The following is a 12,428-nucleotide window of genomic DNA, read 5'->3' as shown; positions in this document are numbered from 1 at the left end:
ATCAGAAGTTGAAATGAAGAATAGACTACCTGAGTATGCTACTGCTCCAGAAGAGATGTTTCAAAAAAGGATAAGAGGACAGAGCATGCAGGGAAAACCTCAGATTTTCTGGTGTACCAGAGGAACTGGATGGAACAGACTGTATTAATTTTTTTTGAAGGCACAAATCAGCAACAGGACTATTATTTCATAACAAGATTTGTTAATTGACAGGGCGCATTGTGTGTATGCTTCAAACCTGGCCATGAGAAAGTAGCCAAGATCTGTATTAGTAAAGATGCAATCCTACCAGCAGAAAGACTTGACCCTGGCAAAACTGTGGCAGAAGGGCAAAGTATTAAAAGTTGAAGACAGTAGAGAGAGTTTGTGGAAAATGATTATTCACTGTACACCTGGCAGAAGAGAAGCAAATTATTCCAGCAGTCAGAGGATGTCTAGAAGTAGGTGTGAGATTCTAGCTGCTGTTTCCAGCTGTCTTCAGAATATATATTTGTTCTGATGCAGCATAGGCTAAGGAGGAAATAAAAAAAGTTTGTGCCTGCTTATTTGAACTGTTTCTTTCTGAAATTGGTACACCTTGGTTGCTGTAGCATAGACTAGATTCAGGCATCTTGAATCTAGTTTTGTTTGTATAACTTGAGCACTAATCCAGACCATCTCTTTTAGAGAAAGTTCTCCTGCATCCTAGTGGCAGGAGTGTGCAGTTAGAACTTGTCTGATCGAAGACTGCTGGAATGGGGCTCAGTTTTTAGCTTTTTATTGGTTAATTGGTTAATTTGTTTAAATCAGTTTGCTCATTTGCTACTGTTATATTTAACAAAATATATATATATATAATGTACACACACACACACACAATATATATATATATATATATATATATATATATATATATATATTTATATATATATGCACTTTATGCATCACCGCTATTGTTATATCCTACTTTATTTTGCTTTTGCTGCTTGTTCTTAAAAGTACTTAATTGCATTTATTCTGCTGCATTTATTACTGCTTGTTAGTGGCCTGATTAAATTGTAACTGTTATTCCAAGCCTTTGGTTGAAGCACTTGGGATTCAGACCAGTTATTTTACATTAAGAAGGTTAGTGGTCTGCACTGTTGTGGCAGGACAGGTAGCTTAGTGTCTGTTATTCTAAAAGTGTATTAGTTCTGGTTTAAGCACTTGGGCTTTGGGTTAGTTATTTTACATTATGAAGGTGTGGTCTGCACTCTTGTGGGAGGAGAGGGTAGATTCTGCCATTCTGAGGTGGGAGTTTCTGGTTAAAGGCTTATTGTGCCTATTTATTTGAACTGTTTCTTTCTGAAATTGGTACACATTGTTTGCTGTAGCATAGACTAAATTCAGACCTGCTGAATCTAGCTTTGTTTGAGCACTAATCCAGACCATCTTTTTTTGGAGAATGTTCCCCTGCACCCTAGTGGCAGGAGTGTGCAGTTAGAACTTGTCTGATTGAAGACTGCTGGAATGGGGCTCAGTTTTTAGCTTTTTATTGGTTAATTTGTTTAAATCAGTTTGCTCATTTGCTAATGTTATATTTTAATTTTAAAAAAAAAAAATATATATATATATATATATATATATATATATATATATCACAAATTCAGGCACAAGGTACAGTTCCAAAATAAGGCCAAACAACAGTTCCAGGAAAGGCGGCATGATATATATATATATATATATATATATATATATATATATATATATATCTATATACACACACACACACACTCACACACACACACACACATGCTTTATGCATCGCCGCTTAGCTAGGGTTAAACTGTTCCTGACACCATAAAGTCTGCTCTTCAAATTTTCCCTTAGAACTAGCCAGTTTGTTTAGATTTGGCACTAAAATCTGTTTCTTTGAGCTCAACACTTGTTCAAAACTCGTTGTAAGCACTAAATAAGCTGCAAATTACTACAACGCTCAACTTTCCTCACTTGCCTAGAGGAAAACAGTTTTTAGTACTTAATAAATAAGCACCTATCCAGGCGTGTCTAAGAGTCAGCTCCCGGTGTTTTCTCCTGTCTACCTGATTAATCTGGGCATCTTGGGGCAATGCAGCAATTGCCTCATGTACACAGACAACCCTCTCATCCTACCACCCAGCACTACAACCTGTGAGAGATGTACTTATATAGCCAAACTGGAAGCAAAGCTCTCTTCACCCAATACTGGACTAGACAGTCAAGAGGAGAAGGTAAACACTTTCACCACACCACACTCATCACATAGTCCCTCAAAACCTACATCACCAAACACACAAATAGAAGCACGAAACACACACACCTACATTCGCAGAGGCTCTCAATAAAAATCTGCTCAAGCAACAGAGACCTCCAAAGCAGAAACACAAGCAACCTCCATCCCCCAACACAACCCAAATGACACGTAGCCCACAAACTCAGTGTGCCACTCAACCACAGCCCATAAGGTATAAAAATGTACCCAACACTCTAGTCATAGGTGCCTCTATAGTCAGACATACTGATGTCCCACTCAACAGGCTAAACAAGGAGAAAGTTACTGTCATCTGCCTGTCGGGTGCCAGGATCCACCACATAATGCACGCACTCAGGTCACTCCACAACAAGTACAAATATGACTCTGTCATTGTCCATGTTGTTGTGAATGACCTGAGACATACCTCCCTGGACTACATGAAAAGAGACATGGAGGAGCTCTCCGATCTTGTAGCCCAGACTTATATGACCATAGCCCTGAGTAGCATCCTGCCATCACCCAGAATGATACCACAGCACAAGGACAAAATGATTGACTTCAACAATTGGCTAAGCTTCTGGTGTTATTCTAAGGGGATCCAGTATCTGTTTGGCTGGGATGACATGATCGACAGACCATGATGCTTTGCCAGAGATGACCTGCACCTGTCGTCCTTGGGATTCCGGATACTGGCTAAGGCTCTTGCTACCCGTATAGTGCCTTTTTTAGGCAAGGTTCAAATGACAGATTCACCACCTTAACAGTTACAAGCAAGCAAAATCTGAGGGTGATGCTACTTAATGCTAGAAGTCTAAATCTCAAAATGCATTCACTCGAGGCACTCCTTAAAATAGAGAACATCGACATCTGTGCAGTGACAGAGACCTGGTTCAAGGCTCCAGAGAGCACCCCTGCATTACCAGGCTGTAATTCATACCACACCTTTCGGCTACCTAACCTGGACCGAAACTCTAAAGGCGGAGGCATGTCCATATTAATTAAGGATATCCACACTTCCAGGCTAGTTGCTCAACATACTGCATCCGAGATTATCCAAGTGCAACTAACTCTGGGCAAGACCCCAATCCAAATTGGAACTTGCTACAGATCCCCCACCATGTCCCAGGATTCCCACTCCTCATTTCTTGATACACTGGAAAATATTAGGGTACAACCCAACGCCCTAATAATGGTCGATTTCAACTAGCCCACCATTAACTGGGAAAACTACTCATACCAACTCTTTTGCTCAACGTTTTCTGGAATTCATAAATTCCAGTGCCTTGGATCAACTTATCCACACCCCCACCAGGGGCAGCAGTATCCTAGACCTGGTCATTACCAACATGGGTACATGGGTGACCGGATTTCCACACCAGAGGTCAATTTCTCGTCGGTCATATCCGACCACAAGCTAATCACCCTAGACATCCACATCCTGCCCCCCCCCAATTAGGGAAACCCCCTTAAAACTTTCTCCAAAGCCAACTTCACTCTACTTAAGACAGAAGTGGCAAACTTCACAACACCCATACAGACGGACAGTAGAGGTATGAATGCTGAATCCTACACAAATGCACTTTACAAGCACTTACACGAGTGCATGGATCATGCTATCCCTAACAGAACCAAGATGCTATCCTCAAAAAAAAGGAAACCAATCTGGTGGTCCCCTGCCATAAAGAAACTCTACAGCAGAAGAAAGAAACTGTTGCAAAAAAAGAGTAAAATCCCGTGATTGGAGGAACTCCCTGGTTAGCCTCAGTAAGAAGCTGAGATCCCTCATAAAATCCTCCAAAGCTAGTTACGAAAACAAAATCGCCACTGATTCTAAAGACAACCACAAAGCATTCTATAGCTATGTCAAGAATCTCAATGGCAACACTAATATTTGCTCTGAGTTACAACACAGTGTCCCTAAATATACAGAATCAACTGATATTGCCAACATCTTGGCAGATGGGTTCAGTGCTAACTTTACCCCCCTGTCACCCCCTAAAAGTCCCATCTCTATACTGTAAGAATGCAAAATTCCTGTAATCATGGCTGCACAGGTAAAAACCACACTCTCTAAAGCCAAAAACACAGCATCCATGGGACCTGACAGCATCCCAGGCTGCATTCTACATGAACTGCAGAATGAACTGGCACCCCCACCTAAGCACCATGTTCAGCCATAGCCTCACCTCAGGCTTTGTGCCCACTGAATGGCGCACAGTGACGGTTATCCCACTCCACAAAGGGGGAGCCACCATGGACCTTGGTAACTTCCGGCCCATTAGCCTAACAAGCCTGGTCTGCAAGGCCATGGAAGCTGACATCATGGAAACTCTGGACCCTACCTAGTTCGGGTTTGTAAAAGGCAGATCATGTCTTCTAAACCTGATATATTTTTTGAAGCAGTCACCAAAGCCATAGATGAGGGTAAGGTGGTTCACACAGCCTATCTAGATCTCGTCAAGGCTTTTGACACCATCCCCCCACTCTGGAATTATAGATAAACTCACTAAACTAGGTATAAATCCCTATGTCACAAGATGGGTTGCCAACTGGCTCACTGACAGAACCTACACTGTGAAAGTAGCAGACTCCAAGTCCGACTTCAGACCAGTGAAAAGTGGAGTACCACAGGGTTCAGTCCTGGGTCCTCTCCTGTTTGGTATCTACTTTTCTGAAGTACTGGCTAACACAGAAAGTCTTTGGCTAACGAAGTTTGCAGATGACTGCAAACTAGGAGCCATAAACGAAACACTTAACGATATGGGCATCCTACAAAAGGGCCACACAGAGACAGATGCCTGGTGTCAAAGCCATGGCCTTAAGTTCAATGCCAAAAAGTGAATTGTCACCCCCTTTGGTAAAAACTCTGTACCCATGAGCTACCACATAGGGGTAGTCTACGTAACACCAAAAGTGTGATAAGAGACCTTGGGACACGGGTGGACAGTAGTCTCTCCTTTGATAATCACATTGACACAGTAGTCAGGAAATCCTTCTACATGGCACACCTTATCACAAAAGGTTTCTCATCCAGGAAAAGAGATGTTAATGTTCCCCTCTACTCGTCACTCATTTGACCCATTATAGAGTACACCACCCCTTTTGGTATGTACCTCACAAGACATCTACAGCAACTGGAAAGGCCACAGAAATACCTCACAAAAAGGATTACCAGCCTCAAACAGATGCCCTACGCAGACCATCTCAAACAACTCCAGCTTTACTCCGTCGCATATCACCTACTCAGAGGCGATCTCTGCCTAACATACAAAGCTATGTCAAACCCAGAGCTGTTGGACATGCTCCACTTAAAGAAATCCCAATCCCTCTGAGCTACATGTTCTAGGGACTTAAACCTTGTCACTACAATAAACAGAACATGCTGAAGGGCTAGATTCCTATCCCAGAAACTTCCCATACTCTGGAACAAACTACCTATCTATATCAAACAAAGCTCCTCATTAGCACTCTTCAAGAAAAATCTTGATGATTGGATGGGGAATAGGAAATTCACCCCGGGGATCACTTTTGTGGCTCTGCTTGACAGAGGCACAGGAAAATAATTGTCTTGGGTGGTGAAAGCCAGGGTACCTTTTTGGCTAGGCTTATATAGGCCCTAGGGTCAATAGCCTTTTGCGTACCTATGAACCTAAAAGTGAATCATCAAGCAGAAGGGGACACTGCTTCTCATTCTTCTGATACAAAAAGCTCATAGAGAGACTTTGCAATTGAAATGTTTTCTAATGTTCCAAAGGAAAATGCTTGAGAGAGATAGAGAAAAGCACAGAAGTTGACTAGAAGAATTAGGTGTATCTTGGAATTGAACCAGAGTCTGGAGTTGGGAGATGTATGTGATCAAGAAGAAGGCCAGTAAAATTGAAATCAGTGAATAAATGTGAGATTACAAAGCATCAATCGCATTTCTGAAATATTACTGTACAAAAAAGGGAAAGAATGGACTATTGTTAAATCTGTCAAGACTGAAAGGCTTTTGACCCACTTCATATAATTAATGTTTGAAAGGACATGTTTCCATGAAAGGAAATGTTTGAAAGTGGAGGTGCAGAGGAAGGAAAATATAATTATAAATAAAATAATTCCTCTTCTTAATTGTATTTCTGTAAAACCTTTCATGATATAAATTACGTGGTATATAGTATAGCATTTTCAGATATTAATAAATGTAGGTATTACAACGCTGAAAGTGAAAGGCTCAACAAAAGCACATTTAAGTTAATAGGCTGCAGTTTTTGGGTTGTTGTGGGGGTGGAGTTTAAAAGTATGCACATCATAGTATATGTAAAGCTGATAAGTTTTCTTTTACTTATGCATAGGTGGATGCATTAAGGCTCCTGGACCCTCTAATAACAAGTTTAAGTAGGAAAAAAGTGAATAAGAGAACAATGAAAATAATGAGAAGTTTCCCTGTAGCAGTCAATGTTCAACATGATTTTAGAAGCCTTTACCTGAGAGCTACCTTTCTTTTCCTTATGCTTCCATGCATACAAGCTAATTATAGTGCAATAATAAACTAGACCAGTGGTTTCTTTGAGGTTAAAAGTTAAAGTTTTGTGAAATCATTTAAGTTGTTTTCCCATCTGGGAGAGGAATAAAGATAAAACAAGAACTGACATCACTTAGTGTAAGTAGGAGCACAGACAGTTCTGTGATGGATAGTGTGAACTTTAGGTCAGATAATGCCTATGTGTGCAGCGGTTTTTTTGGGACAGTTGTTCCTATTAGGAGAGTTAAACTTCATTATTTGAAAATGTACAGAGTTTTGCTTATTTGTATTAAGTTAATAGGTTCTGGGGGTGTTCAAGGGGTTTGTTTTTTTTTATTTTTGTTTGTTTAAAGGTTTTCATTAAAACAAAAAGTCTTGTAAAACATGTCATTGGTTCACATGGAGAGGACAAGAAACAACTGTATAAAATATTAACCTGCAAAACATTAGGGGTTGCATGTATCACAAAAACTGGAAATAGACATCTAAAAAGCTGTCATATATAATAGATTGGAATAGTAACTTCCTATCATAATGGTGACACTTTCTGTATTATCTTAGAATGTGAATAGTGTCACATGTATAGACAAAAAGGAGAGAATACTGAATTACATTCAGAAATGCAGAGTGCAAATAGGAATGCTACAGGAAGCACATTTGGAAAGAACCGAGCTTGTGAATTTTATAAAGAAAGAATTTTAGGATAGATATTTAGCATTGTATTAGGGTAAAGAAAAATGAGTACTTATACTAATTGCTAAAGTAGCTCCAGTAATGATAGAAAAGGAAAACAAAAGATAATGCTAGCAGATTTGTGCTAGTAAGGGGCTGCTGGCAAGGGAGGAGGAGGATTATACTGGCATTTATTTATAATCCACCTAGAACTGCCGTTATGAAGCTTAATTCGCTTTCATCAGGGAATACTACTTGTAGGTGTGGACTGGAATTTAATTTGCAACAGTGGGGCTGTATCGGGAGGGGACTGGAAGGCAAAATGTAAGAAAATATTTTAGATGTCTGAAGAAATTTCTGAAAGTATTTAGTATGGAAGATAATAATTCTGTAGTAGGAACTTTGAGATAATTTGCATATTATTTCCCAAGGTACAATAACTGGCTACGGTAGGCAGAAATGATATTTCACAGGAACTTGTGCATTTAATTGAGAGCTTTTACAAATTTCTAATAACTATTTCAGATCATCTGCCGATAATAACTAAGATAAAAATGAAGGGTAATGAAAAAAATGAGTCAGTGGTGCTTCTCACTTGTCTGTTAATAAAGAGAGGAATTTAAGGAATGAGGAGTGAAAATTATTTGGGAATTATTAGGAAAGACAGAAATTATCGTGAGTGAGTGGAAGGAATAAAATGAAATGAAGTTAAAAACAGGGTAGAAATTAAAGAAAAAAATGTTGGTTAAGAAGTAAAAAAAAAATTAGAGAGGTTGACAAAAGTAAAAGTATTGTAGAATAAGGAGAATCTCACAGAACAAGAGGAGATGCAACTGCAGATTGCCAAATGGAAAATAAGAGAGTACTAGGCAATATGCATGATTTTAGAAAGATTTCTGTTAACTCCAGAGCACAAAACCTTTTAGCACAATGACCAAATTTCAGTTCAACAGAGCTTATTATTGCTTTCCTTAAAATAAACTTTTATAAAAAAATATATATATTACTGTCCTTTATATCCCTCCTGGTGACAATACTGCTATACTGGAAGATATCCTACATTGGATATCCCTTACTTTTTCTACAAAAAAAAAGTATTACTAGGTGATGTGAATGTCATCTGGTTGGACATAAACTCTTAACTACCCTACATCTAACACAAACTTATATGGTTTCACACAATCAATTAATAGCCCAGCCCATTATAGCAGGACATCAAATTCTCTATTAGACTTGATCCTGGTTTTAGACAATAGCAAATACTCCATCACAGGTACAATATCAGACTCTCTATGATAATCTTCCAATTTATATGACTAGACATCTCACGCATCCAGTTAAACAGCATAGTTATAAAACAGCACTTAACCTTTCCAAGTTTAACCCAGAAATGTTCATTACTACATTATCATCCATTAACTGGAACTTCCTAAAATCCTCCCCTTAGATGATGCTGTAATTGAGTTCAATACATCTTTTCTAAATATCTTAAATAGCCTTCCACATTCTAGAAGGAAGAGTCTAAAAATGAATAATGCAGTTTGGGTATCCAAAAAGAGTAGAATGATAATGCAGGATAGAAAAAAGGCATGGAAAGAATGGCAGAAGTATAAAACACCTCAATGTTTTAAAAACTTCAGAATGCTTCGCCATCATACTAAAAAGTAAGTATGGGAAGACAAAAAAACAATACTATAATTTTCAGAATAATACTAAACACAACCCTAAAAAGTTTTGGACATCCATTAAAGAAATCTTACATCCTGGCCAAAATTCAACCCAAACCTCTCTCCTAATAACTCACCACTCGAAACTGCAATACAGTTCAACTCTTATTGTATAGATAGTATAGCATCTCTAATCAAGGATTCCTCAGCATCTAATCCCCAACCTGCCTAACAGCCACCTATCACCACATCCCCTTTCACCTTTAAACCTGTGTCCACACACACACTCACATCCTATATAAAACTACTCTTAGACAACTTTAAACCATGCTCTTCTTCAGCTGATGACCCTCCAAAGGAGTACCTGTAAATCGCAGCCAATAGCATTGCCTATCCTATCTCAATCCTTATAAAAACGTCAGTCCAGGAATTCCACGTTCCCTGTCTCTGGAAAAAGTCACACATTATCCTTTTTGCACAAAGGAGGTAATTCAACAGACAATATATTTAGACCTATAGCAGTCTTATCTACCCTCACAAAAAACACTAGAAAAATGTATTCAAAAATAATTGCTAGACTATCTCCTGCAGGAAGAACTCCTATCCCTGCACATCATGGCTTCTGTCCTTCACGTAATACTAGCATTGCCCTTCTAACCTAAATTTGCAGATTATTGCAAATTAGCAGCTGTCTTTGAATACCACACTGACACAAATGTTCTCCAAGAGGGGCTGACACAGCAGACAGCTGGTGTCAGAGCCATAGACTTAAACTAAATGCCAAGAAATGCATAACAGTATCCTTTGGGATGTCATCTACCTCTGGTTGACAACACACCCATTAGAGTTGACCCAGTAGTCAGGCACTTAGGGACACACATAGGTAATAATCTAGTATATCTACAATATTGAGGAAATCATTATGTGTTGCGCAACTTATAAACAAAGGTATGGCATCTATGTCCAAGGAAGTCATTATCCCAGTGTATTTGGCATTCACTAGACCTATCATTGAGTACAGTGCCCCCTTTGGAATGTACCAAACCAGGCATATCCAACAATTCAAACATCCACATAGGTTCTTCACAGACTGCCTCAAGGCCCTATCACTGTATTCTGTCTCCTACAGGCTTTTGAGGGGAGATCTATACCTGGCATACAGGGTATTGTCATACCCCACTTTGATGGACCTCCTGCATATCCACAAAACAAACAGTACCAGAATTACCTGCTCTAAAGACTTAAACCTTGCCTGTGATATACATAGGACATGCTTGAGAGACAGGTATGTATCCCAGAGACTACCCCGTCTATGGAACAGGCTTCCCATCCATGTGAAGCAGAGTTCCTCCTTAACCCAGTTCAAGTACAACTTGGACAATTGATTGGTAAACAGGAAATTCATCCCTGGTTTGGCAGCTATGTCTCTAAGAGACACAGACAACCTGTAAATGTTTCATCGCCCAGGCACCTGTTTGTAAATGTTTCATCTCCCTAACCCCTGCTTACACTTATCAAGTGTATCAGAACTTGTCAGAGATTTGGGATGCATGGCTAGGCTTAGAAAGCCCCTTGTGGCCGTTAGCCTAGTAAACACCTATGAACCTTTGAACCTAAATAAAGCTAGAGACAATTTGCAAACTAGTCTCTTCCTTATTTCTATACTTTTCTAACGCCTTCGACGCAGTTTGTTACAGCAAACTTCTACTTCAGATGTCCTCACTAGGTCTCTCTCAGCCCTCCCTTCTGTGGTTCAGAAGCTACCTGTCCAATAGGTATCAGTCAGTAAAATAACACTCCACACACTTTCCTTACCTCCAAGTCACAACTGGTGTACCACAATCTCTAACCTTGGTCTCCTCTTCTTTAACATTTTCACCAACAACCTTTATGCTTCCACACAACAGGCCACACTAATACACTACACAGATGATTCCACTTTCATTTGCACATGTCACAATATGGTGCACCTTCAAAAAAATTTATCAGGAAGCTTTAAGAGCCACTGAAACCCAGCTTCGTAACCCACAGCTCATGCTCAACCCAAAAAAGACCAAACTACTACTTTTTTCCCCAAATCACTCTCATGAGAAACAAAATTTTAAGTCCTCTCTCTTGATAATACAGCTACTGAAGTCACTTCTCATGGCAAACATTTATGGGTGATAGTGGATAATAATCTTACATTCAACCTGCAGATAAAAAATTGCATAAGAAAAACTTATCAAAAACCAGGGATGATTTACAGAGCCAAAAACTTTATCACTGACGCAACTAAAACTACACTTCCCACTACTTATCTCCTCCCCACTCTTCTTTATTCATTACTAACCTCCAGGCTTCACAAAAATTAAAACTTAAATAGTGTTATAACAAAGTTGATAAATTTACAGCACATACCCCTCTCAGAACAAACCACAGTATATCACTGAAAAGCCTAAGTTTGTTAGTACTGCCATATCAACTAATATATACACAACTTCTTACCACCTATAAAATTCTCCAGCATCCGTCTGCCTGTCCTGCACTAAAAACATTCTACACAACTATAGTCCCAGTCGGTCATTGTGATCCATAAATTACCCAAAAACTCCTATCTGTCTACAAACCTAGCAAATCTGCTGGGCATTGTGTGTACTTGTACAAGGTTGCTAAGGCCTGGAAATCCTTACCTCTGTCCATCAGGTCTATACCCTCTTACACATCTTTCATAAATTACTCTGAAAGACTTCATAGCTAAAATGTGTCTCTGTTCTTGCTCAAAACCAGGATAAACTATATCCCTAGATGTGAACAAGTGTCTAAATACCTTTTTATTTTTCATACCTCTTTACTCTCCCGTCTTCACTTATTTCCTTACTGTAATCTAATTCTCTTCCCTGGCTTTCTCTCTAAATGTACCATAAGCCTGTTTTTCCATTACTTCCATTCCTATTTGTATTAGACTAACTTACCTTTAATGTCTCTAAAAACTGTGATTGCCATGTACTGTGTATCGATTCTTAACCAGTGCTTTTGTATTATGTCTAATTTGTTATAATTATTTAAACAGCAGATGCTTTTGTTTTGTTTTTGAAGATTATAAAATTATTGTTCATAACATGTTTTGTAGTAATCTGGAGCTTTTCTCACCAAGCCTGCACTGAAAATGGGCTTCTACCCAGTCAGAGTTTCCTGGTAATGAAATGTCAATAAATAAATAAAAAATAAATTTTGTAGAGAGATTGGATAATCAAATCACAAAGAAAGAATGAGAGAACACATATATGTCTCCAGATATGCAACAAAGTCTGGAAGATTTAGGATTTTTGCTTGTCATAATGATTATCTAGGG

General features: G+C 38.9%; 1 protein-coding gene across 1 annotated transcript in view; it reads left to right on the top strand.

Moving 5' to 3' along the window:
* Positions 1-12,428, top strand: part of QSOX1 (quiescin sulfhydryl oxidase 1) — a 1,259,897-nt gene that overhangs the window by 515,889 nt on the left and 731,580 nt on the right. The gene's annotated exons all lie outside the window — the stretch shown is intronic.

This window comes from Protopterus annectens, chromosome 10.part0 (genome assembly GCF_019279795.1).
Source record: "Protopterus annectens isolate FY-2018-M chromosome 10.part0, PAN1.0, whole genome shotgun sequence".
NCBI lineage: Eukaryota > Metazoa > Chordata > Ceratodontiformes > Protopteridae > Protopterus > Protopterus annectens.
The sequence above is the reverse complement of the archived record's forward strand: the minus strand, read 5'-3'. Positions and strand labels throughout refer to the sequence as shown.